Source organism: Tupaia chinensis, unplaced genomic scaffold (assembly GCF_000334495.1).
Source record: "Tupaia chinensis unplaced genomic scaffold, TupChi_1.0 Scaffold000046_2, whole genome shotgun sequence".
Taxonomy (NCBI): Eukaryota; Metazoa; Chordata; class Mammalia; order Scandentia; family Tupaiidae; genus Tupaia; species Tupaia belangeri.
Genome location: NW_006159503.1, coordinates 2,978 through 15,778, shown reverse-complemented (window position 1 = coordinate 15,778; position 12,801 = coordinate 2,978). Strand labels below are relative to the sequence as shown.

General features: G+C 34.9%; 1 long non-coding RNA gene across 1 annotated transcript in view; it reads right to left on the bottom strand.

The window, feature by feature from the left end:
• Positions 1–11,733, bottom strand: part of LOC102480894 (uncharacterized) — a 34,952-nt gene extending 23,219 nt beyond the window's left edge. The window contains exon 1 of the long non-coding RNA XR_333358.1: positions 11,611–11,733. This is a non-coding gene — a long non-coding RNA (uncharacterized LOC102480894). The remainder of the gene's footprint in view (positions 1–11,610) is intronic.
• Between the last annotated feature and the right edge of the window lie 1,068 nt (positions 11,734–12,801).

The window sequence follows — 12,801 nt, the reverse complement described above, 5'->3', positions numbered from 1 at the left end:
AGAAAAAATAGAGAACTAAAATGTTTGTGGGACACAGAAATGATTTATTACCTGTTGATAACATGTATAGTATTCTCAACTGGACTGGTCTTAGGTGTATTTCATATTGGGTAAATTATCTTTACAAGCTAAATGATGTATAACAATTGAATGTATAAAATAATAATAAAAAAGAATAATAATAAAAAAGAAACAATAACTCACCACTGGGATTAATAAAAAGGGATAAAACTCTGAAAGGCAGGTCAGCAAATGGCACTGCAGTTAAAGGAGTTGGACTCCGATATGGCTGACCTGGATACTGTAGACAGTGTGGGAGGAGGGTAAGAAATGGGAGAGGATGAGAAGGAAAAAATCAAGGGGGAAATAAAGAACAAAATATTTAAGAAATGAGACAGGTAGATGGCATAATGAGTATGTCACTAGACTCTCACGTGACCGACTGTAGTCCACGTCCCACATCCAGAGTCTTGTTACTCATGCCAGGTGAGTGTGCATGCATGCCCAAAATCGTAAGAGATTGGAGGAGAAGGGATTGTGGCCTAGCCATCCACTATGGGGAGTGATTTCTCACATTCTGTCTCTCTTTCTCTCTCCATCTCTGGCAAGTGCATGTGGACTATAGCAAAAATCTCTTAAAAAAAAAAAAAAAAAAAAAGCTCAAGGGACACAAAAATGGAAAATGACCTGTTGATGATAATGTGTATGATAATATCTTTGGACTGATATACAGTATATTAATGCTGGGGTAATTCATCTTATACAATATAATGGTATGTAGTGATTGAATATAAAAAATAATAAAAGAAGAAAATAATTAAAAAAAGAAACTGCAATCGGTGAAAAAATGTAGAAGACAAACTGTGCTAACTGCAATAACACTAACCAAGAAATCAATAACAGTAAGTATCAAAAATTCCACAAATATTTGGAATTTAAACATTATACTTTTAAGGGCTGGCAGGTGGTATGGTGGTTAAGGGCGGTGGACTCTCACATGGCCAACCACGGTTTGAATCCTGGACCTGGTGGCTTGCTTTCTCACTTTCTCTCTCTCTCTTTCACTCTGTCTCTCTCTGGTCAAATTAAAAAGTAAAAAAAAAATTTAAGTTAAATAAAATAATTCTTTTTAAAAAATGATACTTTTAAAAAGACTCAGTAACTTACAGTCCCCCCCAAAAAAGCAACAAGGCAAATTAAAATTTCTCTTAGAGAGATTTTTGCTGTAGGATGTCTGGGTTCACTGGAGAGACAGAGAGACAGAAAGTGAGAAATCACCTTCCAGGGGGTTGGCCACACCACAATTCTTTATCCATTTTCCTCCTGGGATTTTGGGAACATATGCACATGCACTCTGCATTAGTTTCAAGCTGCTGGGTCCCAGGCTCGAACCATGGTCGGCCATGATGTCTCTCTCTGGTCAAATTAAAAAGTAAAAAAAAAATTTAAGTTAAATAAAATAATTCTTTTTAAAAAATGATACTTTTAAAAAGACTCAGTAACTTACAGTCCCCCCCAAAAAAGCAACAAGGCAAATTAAAATTTCTCTTAGAGAGATTTTTGCTGTAGGATGTCTGGGTTCACTGGAGAGACAGAGAGACAGAAAGTGAGAAATCACCTTCCAGGGGGTTGGCCAGACCACAATTCTTTATCCATTTTCCTCCTGGGACTTTGCGACGATATGCACATTGGGTTCACTGGAGAGACAGAGAGACAGAAAGTGAGAAATCACCTTCCAGGGGGTTGGCCACACCACAATTCTTTATCCATTTTCCTCCTGGGATTTTGGGAACATATGCACATGCACTCTGCATTAGTTTCAAGCTGCTGGGTCCCAGGCTCGAACCATGGTCGGCCATGAAGGAACCCAGTGACATAACCATTATGCCATCTTCTGGTCCCTAAAATATTTTGAAATGAATAAAAAAGAAATGAAAAAAGAAATAAAAATTTGTGGAAAGCAGTTTAGTCACTGCTTTAAGGAAAATTTATAGTGTTTAATGTTCACATTCCAAAGAATAATTGTCAAAAAACAATGATGTTCAAACTTTAGGAAATTAGAAGTAAATAAGAAGGGCGGACTTAATGAAAAATAAGAAAAATAAATTAATAAAGAGTATACATGTGAGAAATAACAAACAGGAAAATTAGAAAATAATTAAAACAAAAGCTGAATTTATAGAAAATTCTTAAAACTGGTAAAACTTTAGTTCCACCAAAAAAAGAAAAAAAGATTCAAAAATATTAGAAATTAAAGAAAAGATATCTCCACAGATTTTGAAGATGTTAAAATGATAATAAATGTGCAACTTGAGGCCAATACAATCAGCAATATGGATAAAAATGGGCAAATTTCTTTGTAGATAAAAATCTTTGACATTTAAGAAAAAAAATGTGAATAGTCTCTATTATATCTGTTAAAGAAATTAACTCATAGTTTAAAAATGAAATCTAGAGCTAGATGGTCTTCAGGGCCAAATACATAAGTAAGAAATGATAATTCCATAGGAACTCTTCCCAAATGCAGACAGAGAATGCTCTCTCATTCATGAGGCCAGCATTAACTGATAACAAAACCAGACAGAGTAGAAAGGAAAAAAGGAAAATCTACAGACCATTCTCCCTATATATTTGTAAGCATCCTTAACACAATTTTAGCAAATCAAAACCAAAATGAATTAAAAAACACAATGTGTCAGGGTTATGTGGGCTTTACCCAAGCATGAAGATTTGGTTCAAAATTAGATGACCTATTAATGTAATCCACAGTATTAATATACTGAAAGATCAAAAAAAAAGTCTACTGAATCAATAGATATAGAAAAAGTGATACATTTAATATACATATTAATAAAACCTTAAAACAAATTAGGGATGGAAGAGAATTTCTTATCTTAGTAGAGTGTCTATAAAAACTTAGTAGCTAATATTGTATTAGTGCTAAAGTATGAATGTATTCTCCATAAATTAAAAAACAAAGCAAAGGTATCTGCTCTTACCACTTGTACTTAACATTATATATGAGTGATCCAGCAGTGCTGGAAACCACATGGCCAACTACAGGTTTGGATACAAGTTCAGTTGAGACAAGCTGGATGCTTGCACACCCAAGCAAGATCCTGACAAGCCAGCGGGCTGTGCGAAGTAAATCCTAGGATGACAAGACTCCTTCAAGGTAACCACACATAAGCACACATACACACACGCACACACACAGACACACATACTCTCTCCCACACATACTCTCTTTCCTGAATAAAACAAACTTGAAAAATTAATCCTTAAGGACCTAGCTACTTAGCTAAAGTAATCTATGAATAAATGGCAAAATGTCAAAAGGAAAAAAATTAAAACTTTTTATTTATAGACATGATCATGTAAGTAGGAAATATTGAGTTGTTGGAAGTCATGATGTAGTTGCTCTATGTAAAAATGCGTCATGACTTTTCGAGTAATAGATATTTAGGAACTTACAAAAAAAAGATAGTATTGTCCTAAGTGAGATTATGAGGTTTGCAAGATACAAGATCAATTATATTTTTCTATGGTAGTGACAAACAATTGGAAACAAAATACTAAGGAAATTTACAATAGCTATAAAATCAAAATATGCAGATATAAATTTAAAAAATCTTGAACTCAAGTACATCAAAATCTAAAAAGGCAAGAAATTGAAGTACATTTCAATTAGAGGAATATTCTTAACCCACTATTTCACAAATACGAGAACTCACACATGTATCAAAAACATAAATAGAAAATCAAAAGTTATACATCTTCCATAGTTAAAAACATGAAAAATTTTTAGTTTTGTATTAGTTAAATAATACACTAAGTAAACACTACAGCCATAAACCATAGGTAACTATTGATAAACTGGACTGTATCAAAATTGAACACATTTGGTTTAAGACACACAAAAACATAGAAAGGCAAGTCAGAGACTGGGATATGTAAGTATATATCAAAGAATTTGTATTCAGGTTGTAAACTCAACTCTCTAATCTACTCATAAGAAAATACACAAATGACCAAAGCACTAAAAAGTGCTCGGTATCATTAGTCAAAAGGGAAATGCAAAGCAAAAGTACAATGAGATATCAAGTGTATTTGAAAATAATGCATCATGCTATGGTTTGGATTGTTATAGTTAAGCACTGGTGGTTTATGGTTAGAAAATATTCAAGGGGACCAGCAGATGGCCTAGCAGTTATGTCGTTGGACTCCCACATGGCCAACCACCAATGAGTCCTAGACGTGGTGGTTTGAAATTCATGCTGGGCATGTGTGGGTGGGTGCCAAAACCCTGGGAACAGAATGGAGGAGAAAGGATTGAGGTGTGGTCATCCCCCCAAGGGGGAGGGGAGTGATTTCTCACTTTCCCTCTCACTGTGTCTGGGTCTCTCTCTCTCTCTCTGTCTTTCTCTCTATCTGGTGAGCACACATGCCCTAAGCAAAAACCTCTAAGAAAAAGAAAGACATAAAGAGAAAGAAAGAAAGAAAAAAAGGAAGGAAGGAAGGAAAGAAGGAAGGAAGGAAGGAGGGAAAGAAAGAAAGGAAATATTAAAAAATACGAAAAATTATGGTAGATAAAGAAAAAAATTATATATAAATATGTAAGTTTTTTGCCATAGGATGTGTGCACTGGCCAGAGAGACAAAGAGAGAAGGAAAATGAGAAATCACCCACAAGAGAGAATGCCATGCTGCAATCATTTTTTTTCCATTTTCTCAGGATCTTGGACCCAGATCTAGTGGCCAGAGACTCAAACCATGGAGTTGGCCATGTGTGTATTATATATATATATATAAATCCCTTCTCCTCCATTCTCCTCTCGGGATCTTGGGCACGCATGCACACGTGCCCAGCGTGAGTTTAAGCCACTGGGTCCAGGACTCAAACCACGGTCGACTATGTGGGAGTCCAGCGACATAGCCATTATGCTGTTGGTCCCAATAAATATAATTTTTAAGATCTATATGTGATTAAAAAAAAAGAATGACAAAACTAAGAGAAAGGAATTCCTTTATTAACAAAGGCTGGCCACAATTTATTTTTACTTATTTTTATTTATTTATTTTACCAAATATGTTTAGCCAAAGCCTAGCAACAATAACAAAAGTTGAGAATTTTTTCCCTTTGAGATGAGAAGCTAGATGAGTCTGATAAATTCTTTAAAGATAGGGGGATTGCATGAGGTTTTGGAATACCATTCTTTCAATCTAGTTGAAGATGCTCATTGCCTTTACTTTGGTTCAACATCATGGTATTTACAACCTGGTGAACACATTTGGGAGGAAAAAAAATGCTAATATGCATGAAGAAAAAAATCATAGTGCAGAATATTTGAGGAGTGTCTTCATAAAAATTCCAACAGAATTATCAAACAAATGACAATGTATTAGGCTACAGTCTAATAAAATCTTTTTTTTTTTTTTTTTTTTTTTTTTTTTGTTTCAATTCAGGAAAGAAATTTCAGAGGAAGATAGACTGCTGACGAAGAAGGTAAAGGATTTAATCTTTAAATTTGAGTTGCCTCTGAAAGACTCTGAGGAGGGGCTAAGGTAGCTCAAGATCAATTCTGGATTGGTTGCTATTTTTAGGGAGGGGTCAAAGATTCAGGGATTTACTAGGAATTGGCTGCTTTTTTGAGGTGTAAGTGGCTAAGCAATTGGATATTTCCTATAATTAATAAAACAAGAAGCAGATCTAGGACATCATTGAAGAGAAAGCAATAATCACTCAAAGCAGAGTCTTTATGGCATTTTACAACTGCGGCACGACCTTGGGAGATACCTCCTTGTTAACTTCCCAGCTGACATTATCTGAATCCCGTCTTCCCATCCTGATTAATAGCAGGTATGCTTCAGTTTTTTTTTTCAATCAGAGCTGATTTTGACTCTTCAGTCCCAATAGTTTTTGAGACGTTCTTACAAATTCATATGTTTTTCTCAATTCCACTAGGTAAAAATTAAAGATAGGAAATAAGATATGAATTAAATATAAGAAAAATGGAGAATAAATAAAAATACTTAAACTCCTTTTAATGACATAAATAAATAGTGTTAAAATAACTATATCCTTCATTGGGATAATCCAGTTTTGCAAGACTATAAATTCTCAGCGCAACTTAATAAATTTAATTCTTAAATTCAAGAAAACTCATAGTAAGAGTTTTGAGAGGGAAATTTGAAAGTACTACTGTAAATATAATATAAAAAAATATTAACCCAGCCTCTGTGGTATAGGTAGCAGTATGCCAGACGTGCAGCTGGAAGCCATATGCCAAGATGGCTCAAGTCTCCAACCCAGTTGTACTTAAAATAAGTTGAGCTCTAGCATGCATGTGTCCAAGATCCTGCCAGACAGGAGGACTGGAAAAAGTGGATCATGACATAACCAAATCCTATAGAGAGTGCTTCTCTCTCTTCCTCATGCATGTGAGCATGCAATATCACACATTTTTAAAAAATCCATGAGTATCTTTAAAGAAGTAAACATAAAAAACAAATTTGGGAGAACCCTACTATGATATAAAGCCTACAACAAGCCCAGCTGCGGAGACTCATACAGTGGGGGCACTGCCGTGTGACGCTGGAAACCATGTGAGAAGGTACCATATTCATGTTCCAGGTATATCTCATTATGCTGGGCATACTCATAGGTATGCTTATGATCCTGGCTGGCTCCAGGGCATGGGGGAGGATTACAGTGTAAGGATCTTATCAAGACTGTCTCACCGTCTCTCTCTACTTATCTTTCTCTCTCATAAAGAAAATAAATGAACTTAAGAAAATAAGGCTTGGGGCCAGCAGGTGGCGTAATGGTTTAGGTGCTAGAATTCTACAAAGTAGAATGTGGTTTGAGTCCTGGACCTGTCAGCTTGAAAATCATGCCGACTGTGTGTGTCTTCATGCACAAAATCCCAAAAGGAGAATGGAGAAGGATTGCAATGTGGTCATGCCCCCCGGAAAGTGATTACTTACTTACCCTCTCTGGCAAATGTACGTGTTAATGGCAAAAACCTAATAAAATAAAATAAAATAAAATAAAATAAAATAAAATAAAACTTATGACAAAATTATGATAATAGAATACTGCAGTATGTAAATGAATAAGCTAATAGTCAAAGAGCAGCAGAGAAAGCCAAATACAAATGTGTATATTCATAAAACTTGGTATATGAAAAAGGTGATACTAGAAATTATTGGAAAATGAATGGGTTACTTAGCAATAATTGCAGGGGAATGTAACTCACTATGTGAACAAAAAGTACAGTTATATCCCTACCTCACAGAATATGCAAATTAAGGTCCCCACTCAAATACTTAGACATTAAATGATAACACTATAAAGGTAAAGGAAGAAATGTAGAATTTACTTGTCTTTGGGACCAGCAGTTAGCGTAATGGCTATGTTGCTGAACTACCATGTAGTCGACCGCGGTTCGCATCCCAGACCCGGCGGTTTAAAACTCATGCTGGGCGTGTGTGCATGCGTGCCCAAGATCCCAAGAGGAGAATGGAGGAGAAGTGATTGCGGCATGACCAGCCCCCTGGGGGGTGATCTCTCACTTTCGTCTTTCTGTCTCCCTTTGTCTGTCTGGCGAGCGCATGCACCCTATAGCAAAAGCCTCTCCAAATAATAATAATAATAATAATAATAATAATTTACTTGCCTTTTCAAAATAAAGAAGTTAATTTTAATTTTTAAAATTTAAAATAAATTTCATTTAAATTCAAGAAAACTCATACTAAGTGTTTTGAGGGGAAATTTGAAAATACTACTCTAAATTTAATATAAAATATATAAGAATTTAATTTTAATTTTTTTATTTTAAATGTTTTTTCTTTTTTTTTCTTTTGTTTTCTTTTTTCTTTTCCTCTTTTTTTTTTTTTGGAGAGGTTTTTGCAATAGGGCACATGTGTTTGCCAGAAAGACAGAGAGAGACAGAGACAGAAAGCAAGAAATCACTCCTCAGCGGGGATGGCCACACTGCAATCCCTTCTCAGGATTCTCCTCTCGGGGTCTTGGGCACTCACACACGTATCGGGAGTGAGTTTAAGCCACCGGGTCCGGGATTCGAACTGGGGTGGATTACATGGGAGTCCAGTGACATAGCCATTACGCCAACTGCTGGTCCCAAGAAGAATTTAATTTTCAATGGGGAAAATAAAAAATTCAGTTCATTAAAATTAAATGTTATTCTTCATAGGCCCTCAACATGCCTCAAGACATACTATATCAAAATATGGCATCTTAGCACATTGAATATTTTAAACTGGAGAAATATGAGAAATAGCAAGTGCAGGAAGAACTCTCCAAACTACTCTGAAGCAGATCAGTAGAGGCTCATGTGAGAAGTATCACCCTAGAGCTGGAAGAAAGGAGCATCTTATCTCCACAGGTGGAGCCAAGAAAAACCCAAATGAAAAGTTCTTCTAGTCAATTCTATTGCTAATAACGGAGAACATCCTGATCGGGGTAATTTATAAGATAGAGGTTTATTTCTCTCATGCTTTGAAGGTTCGAGTTCAATGGGATGCATCTGGTTAGGGTCTTGTGGGTCGAACATGGTGAAGGGCTTCATATGTCAATAGGCAAACGCCTGAATGGAGCCGAGTGTGTATCTCATTCTCTCTCCTCATAAACTCCAAGGACACAATCAGAAAGGCCCCACCCTGATGCCAATCACTTCCCAAAGATCCCACTTTCAATATCATAATCAGATTAATTCTCCTCAATTTCTTCATAATAAACCAAATTCTAATACTGAATTTGAGTGACACATTCAAACCACAGAACAGGTCTTGCTAAGTTTCCCCCACTTTACACCTCACTTGTTTCTTTTTGTTCTATCACATTTTCCCAAAACCGTCCGCTCTTCATCTAATCTAGTATAAAAATACTTGGGTTTAACGGTTTCTTCAGGTCTTCGTTTTTTTTGTAATACAGGCTTCTGTGTCACATAAAACTCATATTATTGGGTTGTTGGAAAAGTCGTGACATGTTTTTGCATAGAAAAACAGAAAAATATGTCACGACTTTTCCCATCAGCCCAATAAATAAATTTCATGGGTTTATTTCATTAATCTCTCTTATTTTACAGACACATGCTTCCTCTCTTACACAACAAAGAATAAACAGACATAGGAACCAGCAGTTAGCGTAATGGCTATGTCACTGGACTCCCATGTAGTCGACCATGGTTTGCGTTCCGGACCCGGTGGCTTAAAACTCACGCCGGGTGCATGTACATGCGTGCCCAAGATCCTGAGAGGAGAATGGAGGAGAAGGGATTGCGGCGTGACCATTGCCTCTGGAGGGTGATTTCTCACTTTCTGTCTCTATGTCTCTCTCTGTCTGGCGAGCGCACACGCCCTTATCGAAAACCTCTCAAAAAAAAAAAAAAAGAATAAACAGACAGGAGAAATTATGCACTTCATTGAAAGACTTCAAAAAGTATATAAAATAATTTATAGTAATATACATATAGTTATTTTATATATTATAATATATGCATTTATAATCATGTATTTTTTAAATAAAACTAATAAATAGTGCTTATAAATGGAATTATTTGCATTTCTCATTGTCACATGTCTATGATACTATTATGCATTTCAACATAGCTGAAGATATTTTTCCTCCATAAATAGGAATATTCTTATTACTATGACTGATATGAATTATTTTATATCTAGCAATCTGCTGAAAAAGTGCAGGTCTAGTGAGATAAAAGTAGATAGCTAATCAAAGTCATGAGCCCAATAATAAGGTAATAGAAAATTGAAGAGTAGAACTTAAAGTATCAAAATATCATAACTCTCTGCCAATTCTGAGATTAAATTGATAAACTGAAAAAAGGAAGAAATACTGCAGCTAGTGTTGACCAAGAATTCCGAGCTTTACACTGCTATTACAATCAATATCACTTCTATAAATTACAGACTCTTACAGATGTATTTTCTATCTTCTCCCATTCTTAGAAGCTGGTAACCCCATCATTACTGAAGAATAATGGGAAGCAATTAAGTATAGAAATTATAACAGAGCATATATAAGAACTTCACTTTAGTCAGCTTTGTAAGAAAGAAATGTGCTTTTTTCATTAATTTCTGTTGCACAGAAGACAATAATTACAATCATTTCATGAAGAAAAAAATCAAATGCTTAAATATTTTGCAACTTTCAGCCTCACTGGCAAGGATGCTTTTGTCTTTTGTCATGCTGTTCTTAGCTTAAAGCATCCTGTGTCTTTCCACAGAAAACTTGACAGCTGATATTTTCTTCTTTTATTTCTACTTCAACTGCTAATTGCATATTTACAATCCCTCAATCAAGAGCAAAAGAGAAACAGATTAGAAAAATTTTCTATCTGTCAACAGAACTATGTACTATAGTGAAACATCTACTCATTAAATATAGAGAACTTCATGGCATCAATAATAAGTGTTATAAAGGGCACCAAGGTATTATTAATTCTGAAGGAATACAGGACTGGAAAAACAATAAGTCATTTTGACAGTTGCTATGAAGACTATTACCAAATGTTATGTTTACTTGACGAGGCTCAATTTATAAAACAAGACCTACAAAAAATCTGCAGTTTAATCAATTGAGATATGCTGTAATAAACAACTGCTAATGGACTGAAGCCTTGCTTTCCTTCTTAATGATTGAAATTTGACTGTGTTCTTAAAAAATTAGGGTAATTACTAGTGTGGGCAGTTTATGTGCATTTTTAAAAGAACCTTAAATCAATGAAATAAAACTGTAGAATGGATTTAACGTGAACATAAATGTTTCTTTTTTTAAGTTAAATTAAGCTAAGGATGCAAATCTATTTAAATACAGTGTGTGATTACTAATCCAGAGAGAATTCAGCAAGGTTTTTGTTTATCATGCAAATTAAGAAACAATAATGGATATAAGTCCCCAACCATAATCATTGATTAAATGTTTCTGTATATCTCATATTCAATTCAGAATCTTAGGAAATAGTATTTTATCTTTGACTGGATTTTGTTTAATTTTAAAGAAAAATAATTGATTTGATAAACTGAAGTCTAAGAAGCTAGGTGATGGTTTGGTTATGGTCTACGGACTAATTATTTTATAAATCTCTATCTAATTTAAACTAAGATAGTATATCAGTTTCAGTGATATCATTAGAACTTTTAAAGTGTAAATTATTTATTCTTGAATTCATTCTAATAATACTAATATGTATACAAAAATAATAGGTCATTCTTTACTATGGACTTTTATAGGCAAGATAAAGATTACACTGAAAAAATCTATTTGAGTGCTGTGATTTCAGTTAGGAAACAGCTCAAAACAATTACTTGTAGTATCCATTTATGTACATGCATATGAATATGCAGGTCCATATTGCATGTGTATTTGTATATACGTGGGTGTATGTCTGAATGGGTGTGTGATTTCACCAAGCAACAGGTGGTTTCGGCACTAAGGGTTCCTATGAAAGCAAACTGAAATCAATTATAAATGTTAAAATGAAACTTAAGCTTAATAAGTTAGAAATTGATAACTATCCTATAATTAGTAACTCAACAAAAAAGGATACAAGTAAAACTATTACTTTACTTTTGTCCATTAAATATTTTCTTTGCCTTGCTTCTGCATTCATCGTAGAACAGATTTTTCTTAGTTTTCCTTCAGTGAAGCCCCCAACCACTTGTAGTATGAAGCTGTCCAATTTGTGAATCACTGACTGGAAAAATAAATTAATATGTTATGCTTTAAGGTGATAATAATCTACCAGAAAAGAAGGTGGGGTTAGATGAGATTCTGGCAAGATAGTAAAGTGGTAGAAGTATATTCTCTGGAACTTCATAAATGTAAACACAGACACAAACACACATACCAGACAGGGCTAATGGATCACAAATTAAAAGCCCATAAATCACATTTTAAACCAATCTAAACCAGTAGGACTTCTCAGTAAACCAAACTATAAAACAGTAAAGACAAACATCAACAGTCACCAGACCTGTGCAGAAGAAATCAGTAGTTAAAGTATTCACTGGATGCCGCAGGCCCATCAATGATAGCTTAGCCCATCTCTGGGTCAGAGTAAGGAGTCTGCATGAGATTGACCAAGGTAGAGTAGCAAAGCCCATGTGCTTCTGGAAACAGACTAACAATGTTCCATATAGGTCAAGGTGATTCACAGAGGAGAAAATGGATGTGGAGCAAAAATTGGAGGGAATAAAAGAAAATGAAGATAAAGGAAAGAATAAAGACAAAAATGGGGGACCTGCTCCATAGCCTCATCATGAAGAGAGCCACACCAACCATGGTGTGAATCCTGGCCATAGAGCTTGGAAAATATGCCAGATATATGTGGGCATGTGTCCAAAATCCTGATTGGATGGAGAAATAGAAGAGAAGGAATTCTGGGAGGAGTACACCCATTACAGGGGATGCTTTTATCTTCCTCTCTCTCTCCATCTCTCTTACACTGTCTGGTGAGTGCACATATGCTCTGGCAATTTAAATAAATAAATAAGCAAAGATCTTCTATCTTGAAAATGAAAAAAAAGATTAAAGTGGGAAAAGGAAATAGGAAATATTAGAAAGCAGGCAGTCATGTTTTTCTAACAGTGCATTAAAAGGTAAAACAAGGGAATTTTGCAAAGTTAAAATAAAACTATCTGAAAAACAGAGAAGTCTCTGATGTAGAACAGTTCCAATTACTTTGTGTGTACACACTGCTCTCAAAGATGTATAAAATATAACTTCCAATTTCTTAAGTTTGAGTTGCATTTAGGGATT